General features: G+C 45.5%; 1 protein-coding gene across 18 annotated transcripts in view; it reads right to left on the bottom strand.

Moving 5' to 3' along the window:
* The window catches only part of LOC110473259 (protocadherin-15), a 632,634-nt gene that overhangs the window by 307,785 nt on the left and 301,714 nt on the right, over positions 1–23,135 (bottom strand). For 2 of the 18 annotated variants that reach the window (XM_085583145.1, XM_085583138.1), the window contains exon 1: positions 8,266–8,433. The exons of 15 other annotated variants lie outside the window; for them this stretch is intronic. The gene's annotated coding sequence lies outside the window, so the exon portion shown is untranslated. Of the gene's footprint in view, positions 1–8,237; positions 8,434–23,135 lie in introns of those variants that run through there. One more of the 18 variants, XM_085583139.1, reaches the window with a different exon arrangement.

The raw sequence follows: 23,135 nt of genomic DNA on the forward strand, positions 1-23,135 counted from the left end.
TGCTGATACCCAGAACTGAGAGGGACCATCTCCAAAAGCTTTGCAAGAAAAGGCCATGGGGAAAAGAACATGAGGCTTTTTTCCCACTTTTAGGAAAGGAAGAAGAGCAGTAAGGACAGGACTAGGAAGGTTCACCTATCTCTGTTCACAGAGACATCTCCAAGCTATTCCTCATGGAATTCTCTGGCTCTGAGCCAAGTCCTTGTGAGTAGGGAAAAAGAAAGACATTCTCCCTAAAGAGAAGCAACAAGTTCCACCCACACAATGGGCTGTGCTGCCTTCTCAGTTGCCTGACGCTGAGGCCAAGATTGTGCCAGGCCTTGGATCAACCCTGGAAAGCTCTGAAAGCAGTGGCAGCAGCCTTCAGCTTGGTCTGGTGTCAGCTGAGACAACTGCAGCAATTACTGGGCTCTCCCACGGCTCATAAATTGCGGTGATGTGGGCTCCGCTCTCCAGCAGAGGCTGGGAAACCGGGGCAATTCCAAGCTATCAAACTGCAAGTTACAGGGCCATAACTTCTTATCCTGCTCCCTGCATTAAAGGAGAGCGTTGCCTGTGATGTGTTCAACATGCAAGTAAATCCCATCCACCCAGGAGCAGAGGACAGGAGTCAAGGTTAAGGGAGAAGCACGTCCTCGCCGTTCGTTTCCTGGCACACCTGGGACAAGCACAGTCTGCTCGAGACTTTTGGCTGCATTTCAAGCAGTTCATGGAGCACAAAGACTGCAAAAGCAACACTGAGGCCCATCTTAGCTCTTTGGAAAACAAACTGGATGCTACATGGGGCTGAATTGTGGCAGCACAAATTAAACCAGGTTTTAATGGTGCAGCAGAAGCAGATGGGGCCATCCACATCCTGCTTCCATTAGGCACAGCACTGGATGCCCAGCCACCTCAAACTCCTCTAGAGCTGCCCAAGACAGGGCTGTCTATCAAAGAATCATGGAGTGATTTGGGTTGGGAGGGACATTAAAGATCATCCACTCCCAAACCCTCTTCCACAGGCAAGGACACCTCAAAATATTCTTAGCTGGAAGATACCCACAAAGATCATCGAGTCCAGCTCCTAAATAAATGGCCTACATAGGGATTGGACCCACAAGCTCAGTGATATTAGCACCACGCTCTAACCAACTCAGAGCCATGTCCATCCTTGATGCAAACCCCAGAGCATTCCATGGCACCCCTCCAGCCTCCCTCAGCCCCTCGAGTGTCAACACACACACAGCATCTCCCCTGCCAGGGACTCACAATATCCATCACCTGGGCAAGCAGCAGCTCTGGAGAAGACAAATCTCCTACATCCACACTCAAATGCCCTGGCAAGGATGAATTAACATTGTTGGTGTCCAGTAGCATTTCTCCAGGCCCACCCTGGGAAGAGCCAGCCCCACCACCACCACCAGCTTCACTGCATGCTCAACCAGAAGTAGAGAAACAGAGAATTCTATGTAGCTTGTTTCCTACAACATTCATAACTTCAGAGGTAAGTCAGGTATGCTGTAATCCTACTCTTTTTGGGACTGCAGGCTCGAGTTCTGAATAGTGTTAAATGTTATAGGGTAGAATGATCATGGGGAATTTTTGTTGCAATTGTTATGAAGGGTTGAGGGGTGGATTTTGTGTAAATAGTTCATTTTTGTTCTGTGTTGTGTTGGGAATTTGTTTAGTTGGGGTGTTTTTATTGTTTAAATCAAGATTGTGTGATGAATGTGGATTTTAATGGTAACTCTTAAATACCTTAAATAAGTTTTCCAACACAGTCCACTCAGCAACAGCCCTGACCAGTTTATTCACTGCTTTCCAAAGAATGCTGTGATGACCTTACCTGGTTCACACTGATTTCACCCCTGCCCAGGCTGCACCAAAGCAAGGAGAAACAAAAGCTGAGCCACACAAGTGGTGCTGAACAGAGTATTATAATACAGTATTATCTGCAGTACACAGCATTTGTAAAGCAATACTCAGGGAACTTCTGCAACAGAGCCCCAGAAGCACCAAGTGTGGGGGAAATTCATTACAAAAGTTTTAAAGGAAGGATACAGTGTGAGAGTACCTAGCCAAATTAAAATGAAGCGTGGGTTATTTATGAACTGGGGATGTAAATTTATGGACCAAGATCCAAGCTCCCAACCTTTGTGTCAGACAGCAGCTGCTTGATTTGGCTGCTCACTGGGCTGGGAGAGCTCTGCTGCTGGCTGTGCCCAAGGTGGGAATGCAGGGATTTCTACAGTTTTTGACATGGATTCAGAGCCCGTTTTCCTGGGACCAGCAGTGCAGCAGGTCCAGCACTCACTTTCATAGCTCAAAACTCTACTTTGACACCTGGAGGGGATTAAAACCAGTCAGCTCCCCTCCCTAAACCTTTCCCCAGCTAAGCACTTCTACCAGAGGACACAAATCTCACAGGTGGGATTCAGGGAATGCACAGGACCTGCAGACTATGGTAGGATCATGAGCTGTCACTGCAAGAACCTAAATTCTCCACATCCCAGAAGCGTCTTGGCCTCAGCACACTCTGTACCAAACCACTTTTGTCCCAGTGAATCACACAAAATTACAGCTTTAATTGCTCATGGATTGTCATAATCCTGCTTTATTCAGGCCTCATTTTGAGCTAAGATAGTGGAAGTGCTTAAGAATTATAACATTTGTTTAACTCTGAACCTAGCATGTGCTTGTGTGCTGGGAGGGAAAAGAGCACTCCCAAGAAATGGTAATTTTTGGAAATGCAACAGGTGTTGCAGCATCTCGAGTGCCACAGAGGAAGTAGATTCAGTTACCATGGCTCCAAAGCCAAAGCTCTGGTGATATCCCAGACACCAAACATTCCAGGAGGAAAAGCCACAACAGAATTTCAAAGCCAAAGCTCTGGTGATATCCCAGAGACAGAATAGTTCCAGGAGGAAAAGTCACTGCAGATTTTCACTTTACAAAAGGTGAATGTGATAATAAAAACCATTATAAAATTTCAATAGACATTTTGTGCTTTAATTGAGTTCACAATTATTTCTGGATATTGTGATGCAAAAGTTTTCTTCTTAATAGCCTTGATTTCAGCCAAGATTTTTGCACTGGAACCTTGCAGATCTCTCTCTCCCTCCATCAAACCAACAGTTTGGATCTATGTGTGCATGAACTTGGGACCACCTTACAGTGGAGGAAATAAAATCTAAAATATCTTCTCTACAGAGGGACCAGTGCAGCATTTGAAGAGATGTGTTCTGCAGAATGCTTGTGCTACATCAGGACAGAGCAAACAAATCCCACGTCCCTTGTGCCCCTCAGATGAAATAAACTCTGATTATTCAGTTTTGTGAGAGCCACAGCTGATGGCAGGTTGGAAACATCAACGCTGTTCCCATGTCTGTCCTAATCTAGGGCATAATTTTTCCATTTTGGGTCTCTCAAAGACCTGCCAGGAAGGCAAAACCATTGGGGCAACCAACAAACTTGATCTTACTGCTTCTCCTGACACGAGCAGAGAAGATTCTCCAAAGGATTTTCCCTTGGAGACTGTCGGAAAAGACAGGGAGCCAGAAAAGAGGCATATGTTACATTTCAATATTGGCTGTGGTCACAATCACTCTGGGAAGGGCTGATCCAGAGAAAATTGGAAATTGCATTGGGGGACAGTAATGCCTTAAACTGGAAGCAACGCCTGGGCGGCTCTGGTGTCCATAAGGGAATTAAGAACTCTTTAGAAAATTGGACCACTGTTGGGGAATTTAATTTTCCAGATACAAACGAGAAAAATTACAAATAGCAGCTTAATTTGTGTGCTCTCATAGAGGATTGATCCAGCAAGAAACCTTTGTATCTGGGAGAAATAAGGTTAATTCATTCTCAGTTTGGAGAGGATTTGCTGACAGAAAATAAACTGGATTTGAATGATAATCAGCTGATTAAAGAAGATGGAAAAACAAAGGAAAAGGGGGTTGTAATTAAGGGTTATCAACATTTATTTGGAAATAAAAAGAAGAAATTAAGGGAAGTAACTAGAAAAATCAACTGAAATGAGAACCTCGGGTATCTGAAAATGAAGGAGACCCAGAAATCTTTAAATGCCAGGTGCCAAATATTCCAAAGGAAAAAAAGAAAGGGAAAGACCTCAAGATTTTAACTACTCTGTATGGGTGCTAAGAGGGAACTACCTCCAACATTAGAAGGCTTTTCATAGAAACCTATGGAGTTTCAAAAAGTCTAAAACCAGACAGAAGGAAGAAGTTAAAAGAAAACCTAGGGAGAATTTGTGCAACAGAATCTCAGGAAGATCTCCAAGAATGCAGTCTTTTCTGGTTTTGAGAACTGTATGAAGATTTTTTGGGAGCTCTATGAAGGAAAGGGTCAGGAAGAGAACAATGTGGGTTTCTCTGAAGCAAAATGGGTATTTTGGGAAAGCTAATCACCAAATCATTAAGGTTGGAAAAGACCTCCAAGGTCATCAAATCCATGGAGTCTAAGTACAAAGGAAATTGTTGACCTTGTTTTCAGTAAGGGTATTAATATTTACCAGGGGAGGAGAAGGAGGGGGTGAGTGGTGAAGAAATGAAAATGAAAAAAGAAATGAAATAAAATATAAGAAACACAAGGGTACAAAAGAAGAAATCATCATAAAGGGAATAAAAGCTGTAGGGACCATTAAAGTCAAAGCCAGAGTTTGGAAACAAACGGCACACAAAATTGAACACCACTCCAACATTTCCTTTAACTGGGATACTGCAGACAATTAAAGAGCAGGGAATAAATTATTCATGCTTAAGAGAAGAATTCTCTCCAAACCTACATCACTTCTTTTAGTGGCACAGAGACCCAAGTGCTCTTCCCTTTAAATTTCCTTCCAAAGACATGAAAGCCCTGGGAAATATGACTAAATTTCTTATTATTAAGCACAAGGTAACTCTTGATAGACTAACTAAGAGATTACTTCACCAGATAACATTCCCCAAAGGCTGGAGATCCCATTAATCTGGGGTTTAGCTGAGTATTCAGCAGTGTCACGTGGGAAAACGGGAGTTAAGCTGCCACCAGCAGAGGCATTTAGGGGTAGGTGAGCATCTGGTTCATGGAGAGACAACAGCAGAAGTCCTGAAAACTTAAGTGATTATTGGAGGGTCTTAAAATTCAGGCTTGGAACTGATCTCATTAAACATTTCAGCAGTAACTGATTCACTGATGGCAGGAGCAGGTTGATCCTGTGTGACACAGAAGAGACACAGGACGTGGAGGAGGGACCATTGATAGCACCCACAAATAACTGGAGGTCCTGAAGGACTAAAGGAACAGAAGCAGAATAAATTCAGAGAGGCACAGCTCTGGGTCAGGTACTCAGGGAGTGCAAGACATTTCCTGGAGGGCTGTGAAGAGCCAAGTGGAAACCACTGAGAAGGAGCAGGGAGTGTGAGTTAATTCCATCAGGATGATAAAACTTCCAATTTTTTTTTTTTTTTTCCATGGAGTGACAAGAGGAACAGCTTCCCAGTGCCAGAGGGCAGGGATGGATGGGATATTGGGAAGGAATTGTTCCGTGGCAAGGTGGGCAGGCCCTGGCACAGGGTGCCCAGCGCAGCTGTGGCTGTCCTGGATCCCTGGCAGTGCCCAAGGCCAGGCTGGACAGGGCTTGGAGCATGCTGGGATGGTGGAAGGTGTCCCTGCCCATGGAAGAGATTGAGATGAGGTGATCTTTAATGTCTCTTCCAACCCAAACCAATCTGGGATTCTAAAAGCCAACAGCCCAACCCCATCCTCATTTTTGGAAGGGCTCAGTGATGACACCAGGAGAGATGTGGCATTAAGGCAGCAGCACCTGCCCCACAGCTGCAGATGCAGGTGGTCTTTCCCAATCTGAGGCTCTAGTGCACATTTAAAATGATGAACTCAGAACCAGGGGTGCTAAAACTGGCTCCAAACATCAGCATTGTCACTTCTCAGCCCCAAAAGTTCACTGGTGCCATTAAACTACACCAATGCCCTTCACAAGTCCAATCTTTGTGAAAATTTGCTTTTTTCCTTTCCTTTTCGTTTATAATAAAACTGATGATTGTGAATAAGAACCTTTAATAAAGACACAAAAAATACTAATCCACAATTTAAATAGCAAGTTAAAACTGGACTTCTCAAACCACAGCCTGCAGCACAAAAGGAATTAATTTACATATTATACCTTTAACCCTTACAACAATTTAGCTGTACAGCAAGCTATGACCAGAATACAGCACGACCACTTAGTTTTATTTTTCATCTAAAGAGCTTAAATTTCTTTCATTTCATTTTATTTGAAAGTAGTTGTGAGGAAAATTTTCTTCAGTATAAAGACCCAGCTCTAAAAGAAGACATTGCCAGACAATCCCAGACACTAGTAAACCAGGACGTTCATATAAAGAAAAATGAGAGAAAAAAATTTTAAACCCCCATTTTTAAACCAGAAGGGAAAAAAAAAAAAAAGCTCTAAAGCCTCCCCACCTTTCCAAGGAACATTAAAAATTTTGCAGCACAATTTTCCAGGCGACTGCCTTTGTGGCAGAGCCATTACACCTGAGCAAATATGACACAAGGTGACAATACAATTATTCCAAGCAGTGATTTAGCACGAGTAGAACACCATAAAGAAGATATCGAGCCCCAAACTTCTCCACAGACTGCACACTGCCTCTCCAAGGGTAAGGTGTGAAACACAGCACCTGGGAGGAACTTTCTTGCCACAGCAGCTCCAGACAGGAGCTGGGAGTGGAGGCTTCATCCTTGAGCAGAGCTGTCCTCTCCTTAAATTCCACTCTTATTTCTTAGGGGTGCACCTGCCAAGCCACAGGGATCATGTTCCTGAAACCTGAGTGCTACCACGGACAGATAAAATGCATCAAATAACCCCTGGCTCACTGTTCTGCTGCCTCCCCTAGCAAAGAAAACCCCAAAGCCACCCTGAAACTGTGATAAGAGGAACTGAGAATTCACAGGCAAAGTCTCCAACTGTCCAAAGCAAAACTCCACCGCGTGAAAGTCCAGGCCATTAATATTATTAATTATTTACCATATCTCCTGTAATATCAGCTTGCCAGCTCTACCAATCAGCTGGCTTCATGGGAAGGAAGGAAGGAAGGAAATTTGGACTTGGGGTTACCCTTCCACAGGGAATGTTATGCTCCTGTGACAACACAGCACCTTAAACACTACCTCCCTTGGTGTGGAGAAAAACAAACACACACTTCCCCTCTGCCTTCAAATGCTACATCAAGTTTGCTTGTTTACTTCTTTGCACTTGTTTACAGTTCTCCAGATTAAGTGGGCTGCAGTAATCACTAAAATACCCCTTAAAAAAAAAAAAAAATCATAAGTCCTGGCAGCATGGCAATGAACACCAGGCAAGGAAATTGCAGGATTCCATGACCAGTAATTACTAAAGTAATACCGAATTAACAGACAAGGAATAAGTTAAAAAAAACCCCAAAACTCAAAAAACAACCAACCAACCAACAACAACAAAAACCAACCAAACAAAAACCCCTAACAGACCAACAAAACGAAAGTATGCATTAAGAAGATTTAAATATGAATGAATTCAAGGTATGACCAAAATACGTGGTTGTTTTTTTAAACTACGGTTAAATAAGAGAGAAAAAGGGGAGAGAAGCTGACAGAAAGTACTAACAGAGCACTTACTACTGGGTGTAGAGACTTGTCAAGAAATTAGCCAGGTCCAAGCCCTAAAGTTTCCTAATCCTCAACTCTAAAAACTGCAAAACCCGGGCAGAATGCTGCTGGGCATGGGAGTGTTGCGAAGGAATTCCTCTGAGGAAGAGGAGCGGAGCTGTGGGACCTCCGCTGTGCCACCAACACTGAATTTCCAGCGCAAACAACAGAGAAGCGACTGTTCAGGTCTTTCCTGTCTCACTGCAGGGAAACCACGGGGATGGAAAGACACAGACCTCAGTTTGATGAAGGGCATTCAATTAAATCCCGGCGCTTTTTGCTGATTCCCCCCACTCCAAATCTAACGCAGTGAGGGACTCATGATTCTTCTAAAGAGGTGTATAAAATATTAGTCCTGGGCTTACTTTTACCTGAATTCCGATGGAAATCAAACCCAAAACCCAGCAGCCTGAGTTGGCAGCTCAAAGTTTGCTGCGCCGGGTGATGCAGCAAGTTCCCCCGGGAGCGAGAACACACCTGCACCCTTCCTCTCTGCTTCCCGAATAACCCCAACGCTGCAACAGAGCAACGGCGAGCCCAGCGCGACGCACCTGGCATCCAACAACCCCAGTAAAATACCTCGGCATGGCAGAGCAGCAGGCGCCCGGCTCCGCATCCCGGCTGCTCCCGCTGCTGCGATGGGCAGGGATGCGCCTGCCCCTTTGCCGGCGCCGGGCACTCCCCCGCTCCCAGCCCGGCTTCCCAGCACCCTCCGGCTCTCTTCTCTCCCCTCTCCTTTCCTCTCCCCCTCTCGGCTCCCCCCGGCTCTCTTCTCTGCCCTCTCCCTTCCTCTCCCCCTCTCGGCTCCCCCCGGCTCGGAGCGCTGCGGGCGGGGCTGGGCAGCGCTGGGTACCGAACCGCCCCGAGCCGCTCCCCGCTCCCGCTCCGGGGCCCGTCCGTCTGTCTGTCCGTCTGTCCGTCTGTCTCCCCGCAGCTCGGTGCGGGCTCCCGCTGCCGGGGAAGGCGGCAGCTCAGCTGCTTTCGGGAGATCGTTTGCCAGGACAGCAGGAATGCCGCTGGAGCCCGGCTGGGCGCAGCGATGCTGCTGGATGAGTTTCTTTCATCCATCCCCCAAGATACAGGTGACTAAAGCAGGGTTTGGAAAAGAGCTCAGGCTTTTTAGTGGCCTTCGAGGAATTGAAACAGCATTCCCTGAAAGTCACATTTGCAATTCCTTGGAACTTCATGGACTCGCAATGCAACGGGAGACCACCCAGGCATCTGATGGAGCTTATTTAGATCAGAGCATCGTGGTTCAGGCTGGAAGGGACCTTAAAGCCCAGCCAGTTCCACCCCCTTCCACACCTTCCACTGTCCCAGGCTGCTCCAAGCCCTGTCCAGCCTGGCCTTGGGCACTGCCAGGGATCCAGGGGCAGCCACAGCTGCTCTGGGCACCCTGTGCCAGGGCCTGCCCACCCTCAAAAGGAAAAACTTCCCATTATCTAGCCTAAATTTCCCCTTTGTCAGTTTGTACTTCCTATTGTGGTGTTGGTATTGTTGTCTCTATTACAACAAAAACATTCGGTTTTTTTCAAAAGAAGGCTCTTTTTTTCTGTGAGGGCACGTGGCAAGTGTAAAGGGGAGCTCATAAAACAAAGTTTATATGGTCATGTAACCACTGTATCACCAGAGCACTCCAGTTCTTGAAAACCTCTACTTAGACTAAAATTGTTCCTCAGTTCTTCAAAAAATAAGTACACAAGGTCGCTGCAAACGTATCTAATGCTACTGCTTCTCACCCACAAGTCCCAATTACCAATATGACTTAAAACCTTATTTCCAAGAACCTCATGAAATTAAAATAGTCAGGATGAGCATTATCTTTGTGTTTTGAGACCTGGACCATTATTTATACCTGAACACCAAAAACAATGAAAATAAAATTAAAAATCTAATATCCATAGTAATACCCAGGGTAACTCCTCTTTCCTGGTGTAGCTGTGCGCTGCATTTAGTTTTTTCTACCATTTATTAATAAGATTTACCTGTCCTGTGAGATCCACCTGTCCCTCACACAGACCTGTATTTCTGTTACACTGTTCACTCCTCATGTGTTCCCAAAACACTAAAGCCAATTCCCATGAAATCACCAGTACAAGATCTTTAAAGCAGGATTTGTCCCCCAGGAATGAAGAATTCCTACAGGCAGAAAAGGACAACCCAGGAGAAGCTGCCTCTGAAAGGCTTCTTGCTCCCAGACATGTGCATTAAATATTTGATATGCTCCAAGAATGTTATTGTTGGTAGCTTCACATTCCCTCAGAACATCATCAAAAGGAAGTAATTCACCTTGTGGGCTCTGATTTGGGAGTGCTTGGCAGAAGGGAGTTATTCTGGAAGCAAGAGGATCTGACAGGAATAACGATGATTGGCAGGGGAAGTGCTCAGAGAAGGTTCCCTCTCCTCTGTGAGCATCCTGCCTCTCCCCAACGAGTCTGACCCAAACACAGCCAGGGCCAGCCTCTCTGGCTGAGGATTTTTTTGGATGAACTGGACTCTCCTTGGGATGCATTTGCACCGAGTGCAGTATGAGGAAGACTAAATTCCACTTCTGCTGGACTCAGGTGCATTTTTCTGCACTCAGGAAGAGGATGCCTGGGAAATATATTCTGTTTTTGTATAAAGCGGGAGCCAAGGTTCTGTTAGAGCTTTGTGTGTTGTTCATCAACGTGATCCCCACTTGCCAATTCCAACCTGTCCTAGGAATGCAACCCAGCTGTCCCAGACAGACAGAGCTGACCTGCTACAGAGCTCTGATTCTCTTAGATCTCAATACAACAGGTTCTTCAGTCCAGCCTTTTAAAACTTGCATAAAGTTCCTTCTCATCTTCCAACTCTCTTAAACACCTCAGATGACACTGATATCTTTGGCAATTATGGAGTTTGTCCTCCCAAAACACGTCTCTGGGCATGCAGAGGAGAAGAAGGTGACTGGGATCAGTCAGTCTGGATTTACCAAAGCTAAATCATGCCTGACCAACGTGTCTAGGATACAGTGACAGAAATAATAAAGGGATGGAACGTGCATGAGAACACAGCAGTTATAATTTCCCTTGACTTTCCCAGACTTTCTGCACTGTCTCCCACGATATTTTTGTATCCAAGTGAGGACACTGTGGTCTGAAGGGTGGACAAGTGAAAAATGGGTTGAATGGCAGGCCTCGGATGTGGCAGGAGGAGACACAAGAGGAGAACTTTTCCTTTAGGAGAAAAGTGCTGGGGCACTGAACAGGCTCCCCAGGAAATGGGAACAGCCCCGAGGCTGCCAGAACTCCAGGGATGCACAGGGTGGGATGGTTGGGGTGTCCTGGGCAAAGGCAGGAGCTGGACTGGATGATCCCTGTGGGTCCCTCCCAGCTGAGGATGTTCCATGATCCATAAGCTGAAGCAGTCAATAAGGATAATAAGGCATAGCATTTCCTCTCAAGGACAGGTAAGAGGTGCAGCAGGGGCTTTGGAGTCTCCATCCTTATGTTTTTCCTAAGACAAAGCCCTGAAGAACCTGGTCTGAACCCAAAACTGGCCCTGCTCAGCCTTGATGGGACCAATGATTTTATTTCATTACATTTTAGAGCAATTTCTTTCCTTAGTAAGTAAATCTATTCAGCAACTACTACAGCTGAGTAGTTGCTAAATAGATTTGGGAAGTTGAAGCTACTGCTCAGGAAACAAATGTTGGATCGAGTCTAGAAGTTACCAGCATGTATTTCCAGTTAAAAGCAAGACTACAGCTGTGCAATAAAGTAAAAAAATCTTAAAGAAGTCAACATTTTCTGTAGTTTAGTTGAGGTGAAGGACAGTACTGGCAGCTTTCTGCTGTATAGGTGTCTGGTTTGTGTAAGGAGCCACACAAGGAGCACAGGGAAGCTCTTGGAATTGCAGCAGGCAACATACAGAATCTTTGCATCTCCCACCTGATGATGCAACATTTTTATTTTCTTCCTGTAAAGCAGAAAGTTTACAGCTCTAGAAGGCCAAAGATGCAGATGGCAACTCAGTGATTGTGATGAAACTGATTTCAGGGAGGACTAATAATTATTCCTGGTTTATTTCCTGTTATTTCAGTTGGTTTGACCTTGGAGGAGAAGGTTGGGGTGTTCTGTAATTCCCTGCAAACAAGAGCTCACTGTAAAATGCTGACCACCTCTTAACTACATCACAATGTGCCCCTGGGCAGACAAAAAAGACCTTCTGGGGAGGAGAAGATGGTAAAAATTTAAAGACAATTTGCACAGGGAAGTGTCAGAAACATCCTCACTGATTCTGTGCATCCTTTTTTGAGTGTTTTTGTCATTGAGAGGCAAAGGGGGTAAGGAAAGATGATCCCAGCCCTCTGGAAGTCTGGGCAGAGCCCTACAATCTGCCCATCTGTTCACAGAGAGGGATTACACCAAATCCCACTGAGCCTGCATGCTGACAAATCCAGGAGGAGCAGTAATTGGCTTACTGTAGTTTGTTGGATTCATAATTTGATCACAAACTCCTCTCAAGGCAAGTTCATCCACGGCATTCATTTCTCTGCCTTTCCAACGGCTCATTTGTTCTGCAGCACTATAAATATTATGTGAATGAAAATCACAGGAAATGGCTATTCTGTGCTCCAGCGCTTTATTAAGAGATATCTATTTCCAAAAAAAAAAAAAAAAGGCAAAAAAAAAAAGCTAATTATATCTGCATTTACACAGCTCCTTTCAGAAAGATTATCCAAGACTCTTTATAGAGCAGCAAATGACAAGCCCAGAGCTCTGCCTATGTGCAACAATCAGATATATTCCATATGCAGCTGCCATAAACATTTCTATTCATGCCAGTTCATCTGTGCTGGGATTAACGGAGTGAGAAAAGCTGGCCAAGGACACCTATTTAAAGAACCAGGAGGTTTAAATGGATGGAAGCCACACAGTAGCTTCTCATCTAAAGCACAGGGCAGCTAATGATGGTGTAACCTGGAATTCTCACTGCAAACACAACATTTTGGGTCCAATCCTGCCCTTTCCTGCCTTGGAAATGGTGCTGGATGTGCCAGGAGCACTTTTGGGGCAGGTCCTGAAAATACCTGCACAAAACCAGCAGGGCAAGGACTCCAAGCACAGCGGGGGCTTTGCACAGACTGGGATTTGGACAAGGTGCTCCCAGGGATGGCAAGAGTCTATCCCAGCTGGGAGGCTTTGGGGCAGGGCAGGAGGAAAAGGCCTCAGTGTCATGTTGCAGAACACAGCCAGCCTAGCAGCCCTGAGCTGAACCAACATTTCAGGGAAATACATGGAATATTTGATGGCCAAATCAGACCCCAAACTGGAAATGCTCCTGTCTCATAGGGGAACTCAGACCACGGGTGCTGCTGCAGTTTTGTCTACTTATTTCTCAGCTCTGACTCTCTGCATGTGCAGAACTCGGTGCTGCCGGGGCTGAGAACCACATTTCACACCTTAAGCCAGGTGAAATCCAGAGGCTAAGATGTATAAATAGGCTTCCAGATGTATAAATAGGCTTCCTCATGCTTCACCTCCTGTGGCCTCACTCCCACATCCCAAGCTCTCCATGGAATTACTACTCCAGCTTTCTACAAACACTCACTCAGCTGAAGCAGGGATGGAGATTTCCAGGATTGAGCATGATTTCCTCATCCTCCACCTGGGAAATGAATCCAAGCTCCATGGATGCAAGACCAGAAGGAAACGAGCCCATAGCACTTCTGTTCAGCAGGAAAACACTTCAAGCATCAGGACAGCAAGAGTTTTGGGAGAGCCATTCCTCACTTGGCTGCTGAATCCCTGCCAGCAAAGCAGGTTATACTGGGCTGCAAAGCCAGATTAAGAGATAACTTCTGGCTAGGCTGGTCCATAAAAAAGGCAGGGAAAGTCCTGGGACAGAATCCCCCTTCTGCTGCCATGCTGGACGCAGAAAACATGAACTCTGCTTAACCCTTGGAAGAGAGAGGATAAAAATCCATCTCGGGTGGGTGGGCACAAAGCTCTCAGCAGCCCCGAGGGGGAGGATGTCACCTGGTGCTCCTCCTGCCCAGGGTCACCGTGTGTGGCACGTGTCATGTTTACAGTGCAGGGCCTGGCACAGGCCAGAGGCTCTGGAGCTCAGCAGGGTGCCCAGGGAAGCCTGGTGGGAATACTGAGGCTGCCTGGCTCTTGTAGGGCCAGCATGTCCCTGTGAGAGGCACTGAGTGAGGATCCACGGACCCAAAAATATGCAGCAAGCTTGTAAAAATTCACTTAAGTGTTTGGAAAGGGGCAGAGGAATGTAGCACATAAAGCAAATGCACACACACCTATAAATACAAATATAAAAATACTTTTTTTTTTTTTATATATACACACTCATATATAAAAAGTATAATTTAAAAAGTGCCTGGTAAATGGGTACATTTTGCTTGGTGCTGTAAAAGTTCAGCAGCTCCTAACCCCTTTCCACCATTTTCAACCTACCCAAGGCTGGAACCCTAATCAGGCACTTCAAGCACAAAAACCAGTGAAGTGACAGTCACACAAAACATAGGAATTGTAACGTTCCCTGTCCTTTCTCCCTCTGGATGCAGAGGCTGTGAGAGCTATCCTGGGTACCAGGGCAGTGCCACCCCACTGCCACATCCAAACGTCACAGCCTGGTTCTAGAGACAGAGTTCAGGTGCCTCTGTCCTGCAGGTACTGTCCACAGGCAGGTGGAAATATCAGCCTTAAAAAGAGTTTGTTTGGTTTTTTTTTCTGTGAAGAACTGCTCAGCAAGGCAGGAACCCAACAGCTCCATGGCCATGGCCTGGCTTCACCCCCTACTACAGCAACGAGGACGTCACTGGCTGAGCTGTGGATAAAGAACATTTTATTCCTGCCCTGCTTGAACCCAGCTCGTTTGGAGTTGTATCCCGCCTCCTTCTCCCCAGGTGAGCTGGCAGAGGCAGCAGGGGAAATACACAAACCCCACTTCAATTATTTGCTCATCCCTCAGCAATAAAAGGGCACAGAAAGGCCCCACACAAAATGAAATGCTCTTTGGAACAAAGGGGTATTTCAAATCCAAATATTCTTATGAGAGATTTGATATCTCCTCATCCAATAATTTTGGGAAAGCTGTAATCCTGTCTGGAAGATTTCCCTAACTGCTTCAGCAATAAAGCAAACACTGCACCAGGGCTTTTCAATATTTTTGTTTCTCCCTCTGGTACCTTCTCCCACACTCTGCTCACTTTCCAAAAGCACATTCAAGGCATTAATTTGATTATCTGCTTTTCACTACCTGGAATTTTAGTCTTCAAATGGCTATTCTTTAATGGTTTATTGCTCACAATTAAATTTTTGGAAAGGTAAAAGGCTCTCTTTGGAGGTGCTGCTTTAAAGCACCACAACATAACACATACAGTCCTCCACATACAACAATCCACTGAATTTCCTTTTAGCAGAACTCCTATGGTTTATACAATATTATTATAGTTTATATTATTATTCTTTTCACACCACACAGCCCCCATCAGGAGTTACCACACACTGAAAATCTACCCCCAAAAAAGTAATTTTTGCTCTCCAACCTGCATGGATTCTCTCCCAGGACACAGTGGCAGCCTCCGTTCCGGCATTGACCCTTCTGGTTGGATCCTCATAGGAATTCCACTTTGGACAAGAAGTGTTTTATTCTTGGAATTCTACAGAGCTGCAGGTTAGCTGAGGATTGTAAATCAACTGCATGCTGGCTCCCTGTCAGTCAGGGCTAATTCCCACAGATTAGAGAAGGAAATCCGTACAGTTCCCCAGGTCCTAAACCCTACTGCTAAGAGAAGAGAATTTTTTTCCTTCCCAAGTCATCTCTTTGGATTAAAAAAAAAAAAAAAAAAAAAGAAAAGAATTGTCCATAAATCATTGCTATCTGCACCCAAAGTATCAGAGATGAACCAAGAGCACCAATTCCTGGCTGTGTGTCAGTTCCCAGACCACCCACTCCTGACACTGAGTGTGTTTACCCCGAATAACATCACGATCCCACAGTTATTGTGGTCAGTAACAACCCCACAACCACAAATCCCTCCCCTCTGCTTCCCTGCTGTCCTCAGACAACTGGGCTCCAAGGAATGCTGAGCACTGTTACTCTGAATAGGAGGCTTTGAATTACTGCGAAGACAGAGACAGAAAATTGAGTTCATTCTGTTGTCTTTCACCAGAAAATGAAGACTTTCCCTGGATTCAGAGAAGTATTTGCCCTCCTGATTCCTTGGTGCCTCTAGTTGAGGGCTGGGGGTATCACTTGGCACAGAGATCCTTTCTCTTCCTTGAACTGAGCTCTTTTAGACTTTCTCCACACCTTCTGTGGTTCATGGAATCACAGAATATTCTGAGCTGGAAGGGACCCACAGGGATCATTCAGTCCAAGCCCTGGCCCTGCACGGACACCCCAGCAATCCAACCCTGTGTGCATTGTCCAGTTCTTCCTCCTATCCAAGCCTCTTTCTTCCTCTGGAGACAGAGAAGTCTTAAATTATCACTGAGAGTTTCCAAGTGAAAGACGATGGCAAAGAAGTGCTCTGGTGTTCAGCTCAAATCCCACACAACACCTGCACACAGCCCATCAGACACAGCTGCCAGGGAATCATGGAATTCCAGACTGGCTTGGGTTGGAAGGGACCTTAAAGCTCATCCAGTGCCACCCCCTGCCACGGACAGGTACACCTTCCACTGCCCCAGGCTGCTCCATGCCCCATCCAACCAGGCCTTGAACACTTCCAGAGATGGATCAGACACAGTTTACAGCAGAACCTGCAGGAGAGAAGAATTCCCCACTGTGCTCCAAACCCTCTTTTCCTCAGTTCTGGATAAAAGTGAATTTCAGTGCACTTTCATCAGCCTTGCAAAAAAGCAGCAACTGGCACAGCTCTGAGGCTGCTCTTTTGGAGCTCCTTTGGATCAAAGGTGGAGGCCTTTGGATGACAGGAACAGGCTGCCCTGGGCAGGGATGAACTCCCTATCCCTGGAAGTGTCCAAGGACCATGTGGAGGTGGCACTTGAGGACATGGGTTAGTGGTGAACACGGTGGTTGATGGTTGGACCTGAAGACCCTACAGGTCTTTTCCAACCTTAACAATCCTATAATTCCATGATTTCCCTTTTATTCTCTCCCTTTGAGTGAATGGGAATATTTAGGATGAGAGTCTTAAAATACGACCAGGAGTTCACAGTTGTGCAGTTCCGAGCTTCTCCTAAGACACTTAGGGATTAAATTCTGATGGAGACTTTGACATCAGACCAACACGATGGCATTGCTTCTGTTTTTCCTGACACTGAGTCTTGCACAAAGGTGAGCAGGGAGCCAATAATTACCTTTCCAGTGCCAAAGAGCTTCTTGGACACGGGGCTGAAGCGGATTGCCTGGAGTCAGGAGCAGGAAGGATGAAGGAGGAATCCCTGTTTTTCCACAGTGCCCATGGCAAATCCCAGAGCGCTGAATTTCCAGCTTCCCTGCCTCTTTCCTAAAGCCGACAGGTTTTGCTTCTTAAAATGCTCTGCATAGCTTGTACTTATTCACTATTGGCAAATTCATGATTGGATGAACGCGGGGCAGCGGGGAAAATGTACAATGTGTATTTAATATATTTTCCCTCACATTTCTTATCCAGTTGAGGAAGGAAGATTGGAAGCACTCGATGCCTTCACCTTCGGCTCCTGAAGTCATTTCTACATTAATGTGTCATTATGTGATAGACTTTGAGCAAGGGTCAAGCAGCTCTCAGAAGTAGGAACACCATGCAGTATTGGGGAAGCTAATGGAAACATGTTTAAAGCATATTGAAAAGAACAAAGGTGGATTAAAAATACCTTTAAGTATTCCCCAAATTCATCTTTATGTTGATTCTGGTCTTAGAGGAAATATGATAAAATACTTCAGACGGACCTGAGGGGGCTTTGAGAATTGTACAGAGAAGACTGAAATCATTAACGTTCCAGTCTAAAATCTTCTGCAGATAACCCCCCTTATGCCTTTTCCATCTTCATTGCTCTCTCCCACATTTCTAATTTTTATACTGGAATATTCCAGAGCTGGATGAAACGCCCCCAGAGAAAAGCACAGCTGCAAGCCTCATTGGTGTTTGGCTGAACCAAGCAAAAGTTAGGCCATCTCCAGGTATCCAGGTCTCCATGTATCTGCTGGAATAAGAGGAAGGTGGGTTCTCCTCACACTTTGGCCATTTTCTACCTGAAACCTCCATACCTGCAACCTTTACATTGGTTGTGGCAACAGAGTAACTGCTCAGAATTATCCTTGCCAGGCTCTCCCAGGTGGGACAGCAAAAACAAGGAAAAAACCTGTGCTCCCCTGGCACGTCCCATCATCCCTGTGCCCTTATTTTTGCTCTCTCTCATATCACCACACATATGAAGCCACTTGTACTTGCAGAACCACTACAGAGCCCTCTTGAAACCTCTCCTGCACTCTTCTGCTGTAATTGCCAGATCCAAGTGGATACACAGAGAACATTTTTGTAACACATTCTTTTGACTCATATTTATATTTTGTTGTGAAAATAAAACTCAAATCATGGTCCAGATCTCAAAATGTGTTTTCTCTCTCCCTGCTAAATGTTAATTATGCCCATGTAAATTGTCTTGATCAAAAGAGCTCCCTTGCTTTAAGCTTAATCACTTCTGATCCCTATTCTCCCCTTTCTTCCCAACGCTCCTGGTACTTCCCACCTTGTAAATTCTTCATTCTCCATTATTTGCATATCTTCACTGAACCTTCAGCTAGTTCCAAAATCCAGTGATGCATCTCTGTTCATCCTTCCTGGACATCCCCCAGCTTCCCAGCTCCTGCCTTTATTCCCTCCATGCCTACCTCAGTTCTTACCGTTCCCTTTTCTTCCACTCTGGAGCACCTCCTTGGGACCTCTTCCTTTTCTTCTGTGCTGTTTCCTCCTCATGTGCTCAGATGATCCACTTCTGCTCTCACCTACCTCTCCCTGTCATCCTCTTGGTTGTCCCCACCTTCCTTCAGTGGCTGTTTTGAGAGGCTCCTGGGGGATTCTTCCAGCTGCTGAGGTCACAGTGGTCACATTCTGAATTCCATGGACTCCACTTCTACCCCGTGGCCTATCCCTCCTTACCTCTCCACCAGTATTCCCCAATATGATCTGCAATAATCAGTTTTCCCCAAACTTTCAGAATTTCCAAACTTAACCCTCATCTGGATGTTAGCTTTCCGACTTCCATGTTTTTCCACAAGCATATATCCCATATCCTTCAAGGTATGCTGTTCTCACCTATTTCACTGCTGGTGCATTTCCACCTCTTGGGATTCACATCCACTGGGCAGAAGTATCCACAGAGACTGAGCTCCTGCCTCAGGTATGCCAGCATCTGGAAGCAGCCATGTATTTGACTGAGGGAGATCAAGGATCCCACATCCCTTTTTCCAGCACTGAGTCCAGGTGTTTTGTCACAGATAGCTTTGGCTGCTGGTAGGAGACCCAGATTTACTCCTAGAGTTAAATTCATTCCCCTCTACTGATCCAGCCTGGATCAAATGGGATGATGGAATAAAAGAAGTAATGTTCACAGTCCAGCTGATTCCGGATTGCTCCTGTCCCACCTCCCATGTCTCCAAATTAACAAAAATAACAGGAGACTAAGTAGTAACCCACTAGCAGTCCATGCCCTGAGCACAAGGTGAGCCCAAGGCTGCAAAGCAGAAAGCAAGCATTGCATTCCCTAAGAGAATGCAGGGATTCCTAAGGGACAGTGGTGGGAAGGCTGCCAGTCCCTAGTACCTATGCAAAACCACTCCTGAGTATTTGCCCCAGCTAAACCTAAAAGTAACCTTGGAGTAAAGTCAGCCTGGGGCTAAACAGTGATCAGAGTAATGCCCTCAAAAAGCAGCTCAAACAAAGGGAATTTTTCTAACTAAGGGACTACAATGGCCATGACATGAGCAGGCCAACATCAAACACAGAACAGCAAAACCAGCCCACAGCACAGGAATACTGATGATCCTGCCCATCCCTGGGCTGCTGTGTTCTGTCTGGCAGCAGATTAACAATAAATGGTATTCAGTAGGCTGCAAGTGGGAGCCACTGAGACCATTTTGCATTCTCAATGATAATTGTAACAGATCTCAAGTAGCAGGTTGGAACCAATATTTGTGTAATGATACAGCAGCTTATTAATGGACAAATACTGAGATTTTGTTCACATTATCACAGCATCCCAGGGTGGGTGAGGCAGGAGGGGTGAGTGGGCAGCTGGTGGCACCTCCCTGCTCCAGCAGGGCCATCCCAGAGCCCAGGGCACAGCATTGTGTGCACACAGCTCTGCCCCAGCCCCAGGGAGGAGAGCCCCCAGGCTCTGTGCACAATGTGCTCAGGGCTGGCACTGCCCAGGGAAGAAGTTGTGCCTCCTGTGCAGGGGGAATTGCTGGGGCTCCTCTCCAGCCTGAGCAGCCCCAGCTCCCTCAGCCTGTCCTGGGCACCCCGATGCTCCAGGCCCTTGCTCAGCTCCAGCAGCTCCTGGCCCTGCTGTGCTGAGGCTCCAGAGCTGGACACAGCACCCAGAGGTGCCTCCAGGGCTGCCCCCGGGCCAGGATCCCTCCCTGAGCTGCTGCCAGAGCTCCTCTGCTGCCCCAGCTCCCAGTGCCCTCCTTGGTGTCCCCCAGGTCCTTCCCCACAGAGCTGCTCCAGCAGCTCCCCCCAGCCTGTGCTGGTGCCCGGGGCTGTTCCTGCCCAGCTGCAGGACCTAAATTTCCACTGTTGAGTTTCAAACAGTTCTTCTCTGCCCATGTCTCCAAGCTGTCAAGGCTCTATGAATAATAAATAATAAATCCTCTATTGTTCCACATTCAGAAGCAAAATTTACATCTTAAACTCCAAATCTTCCCTCTCAACCTGTGGGCTAAAATGTCACGTCATCTTTTTGACCCCTCAAGGGAAATTTAGTTGTGAAGTGGGAGCATTAGATCTATACCCAATTATTATTTTCAAGGGAGAACAGCACTCCATTTTGTGATTTATACATTTGTACTCAGTGCAACTGAACTGCATTAATTCTAAATCTGAATAATATTAGGAAGTGAACATCCTGCTGAGTAGAACACGATAGAAATAAGAAATATAAAGGCAGTGTAAACATACATCCATTCATTACAGAAGCCTCTATTTCTAAATAGCCACATATTCTTGAGGAGAGGGAGGAAATATTTCATTTATTTAAAAGTAGAGAGAAACTCTCATAGTGGTAAGTTATATATGAACATTTTCTTTGCCAAGTAACACCTGGCTTTGCTTCGGGACATTTGTTTATACTGGGAAGAGAAAATATTCTGGTAATTCAATAAACACTACAACAACCTCTCCGCCTAAATTCACTTTTAGGCTGAGTAATGAAAAATTTCAATGGGAATGGGAATTTTTAGGACAATAAGCCCTGAAGACACTCCACTTCATTTCTTCCCTAGAATACAACATGGCAAAGGCTGATTTTCCATCCTGTCACTTTCCTCTGGGACATTACCTTGGTCAGAACAGCAGTTTTAACAGGGAACTTCCCTCTCCCACACACAGCTATGAATCTTTGGACAATTGCTGTCATTAAGAATTTTATCCACATTAAAATAAGGAAAGAAGTGTTTTCTTTCCTTTGCAAGAGCCATCAGCTTTGCCCAGTGGTGATTTGTTGCCTTCCTGCCTCCACCAAAACCTTTGGCTGTGTTGAGTGCATGATTTATATTCCCTATCATCACTTGCTCATAGCTTTCCTGTTCAGTACCTGGACCCAGCAGATTTTCCTCCACTGGGCTGTTTCTTGGAATTCTCCATTTCACAAATCAAAGACAGTCAAAATAAAGGATGAAAGCCAACTTTTTTCCTCCCTACAAAATAACAAGTTGTCTTTGGGAAGATTCAAAACTTTTGTCTTCACAACACAAAATACCAGTGGATCAAAACAGGCAAAAATGGTGTCCAGCAAAGTCAAATGAGATCAAAACCAGAACAAAAAACTTGGAAAAGAGTAAGTTACAGTGAGATTGGGGTGGTGGGAATCACCACCACCACTCACATTGGAGAGGCTGCAGATATGAAATCTCCTTTTTCTCCCTAGCATCTCTATGTATGAACTATTTTTTAGGTCCTAACAGGCAACAGGAATTGGATGATGAAGTCACTCTCACTGCCATCTGCTCCAAAAGAAAAGCAAAGAAACCAAACCTCCCAGAAATCCTTTGTGTTTGCAAAGAAATTCACCCCCCCAGTGTAGGAATTTTGACCCAATCCTCTGTTCATTACCATGAACACCCAACTTCCCATTTGGTCAAAAACACCCCCTTGCAAATCAAAGGCACCATGTAAAAATAGTCACAGTGACAATAACAAAGCTAATAATGAGGATGGATATCTTTCTAAACCATGATCAAATGTTGATTTTACTCTAAAATTAACTTGTGAAGAATGGGAGCATTTTTGTAATCCTTGTGTTCATTGTTGGCTTCCTCTGTTGAGCTTTTTGGATGCTATTTCTGAGAGGGAAGAATGAGTCACTGTCTTGCCTTGCAATGAGCCCTGGGGTGGAGTTCCATGTCAGTTGGCAGAAAAGGAATTTGGGGGCAGGTGCTTTTCAGGAGACCATGGCAAACACCCAGCAAGTAACAGTGGAGCCTCTATTCTGGGAATAAATACAACATGAGAAATGAAGGACAGGACAGACAAAGAGAATTTTGATCAGATGGTGCACCTGCAAGAGCAAGCCACCCTGATAACCCTCTTGAGGATTTGAGAGAGGCACAGGAGCGACTCCTTGGCTGCCAAGGTTTGCCAGTGTGTTCACTTGGGAATTTTATTTCTCTTCAGCCACTAAACATATTTTTGAGAAGATCCATATGGCACTGAAAATTTCCTGAAGTGTCTCCATTTCAGAGAGCTTGTTTGCTTCACCTGCCAGGAGGCCATAAGAAAGTTGAGTATGTCTGAGCTTTTGGGACCATCTTCAGCAGAGAATTGAGTGTGCCTCAGCTTTTGGGACCATCTTCAGCAGAGAATCAGATGTGCTTGAGCTTTTGGGAGCACCTTCAGCACCAAGGACGGGTTAAATGGGGGTTTCCTGGGCCTAGATCATAGGGAAAATCCCCTACAAACAACTGAGCAATCAATGCCACAAATATTCATGCAGAGGTCAGACTACAAGGTACCTTTTATCCTGAAATATCAGCATCCAAGAAAGTTTTTGTGATTTATAATTACTGCTTCTTTTTTGAAAAGCTACGGCTTTGAAGACCTTGCAAACCTCACACACTAAGGAGCTGTTTATGCCACCTCTTTACTTACAAAAGTCAGATATTCCTTGTAAGTAGAGCAAAGAGCCAGAAATAGCACACAGATATTTCCAGTGCAGAGCTGAATATGCTGCCACTCTCTTCAGCTCCAGCCAAAACTCAACTCAGCAACAGCTGACCCCAGTGATTTTTGACCCTCA

The sequence above is a fragment of the Lonchura striata genome, chromosome 6, assembly GCF_050655825.1.
Source record: "Lonchura striata isolate lonStrDom1 chromosome 6, ASM5065582v1, whole genome shotgun sequence".
In the NCBI taxonomy this organism is placed as follows: domain Eukaryota; kingdom Metazoa; phylum Chordata; class Aves; order Passeriformes; family Estrildidae; genus Lonchura; species Lonchura striata.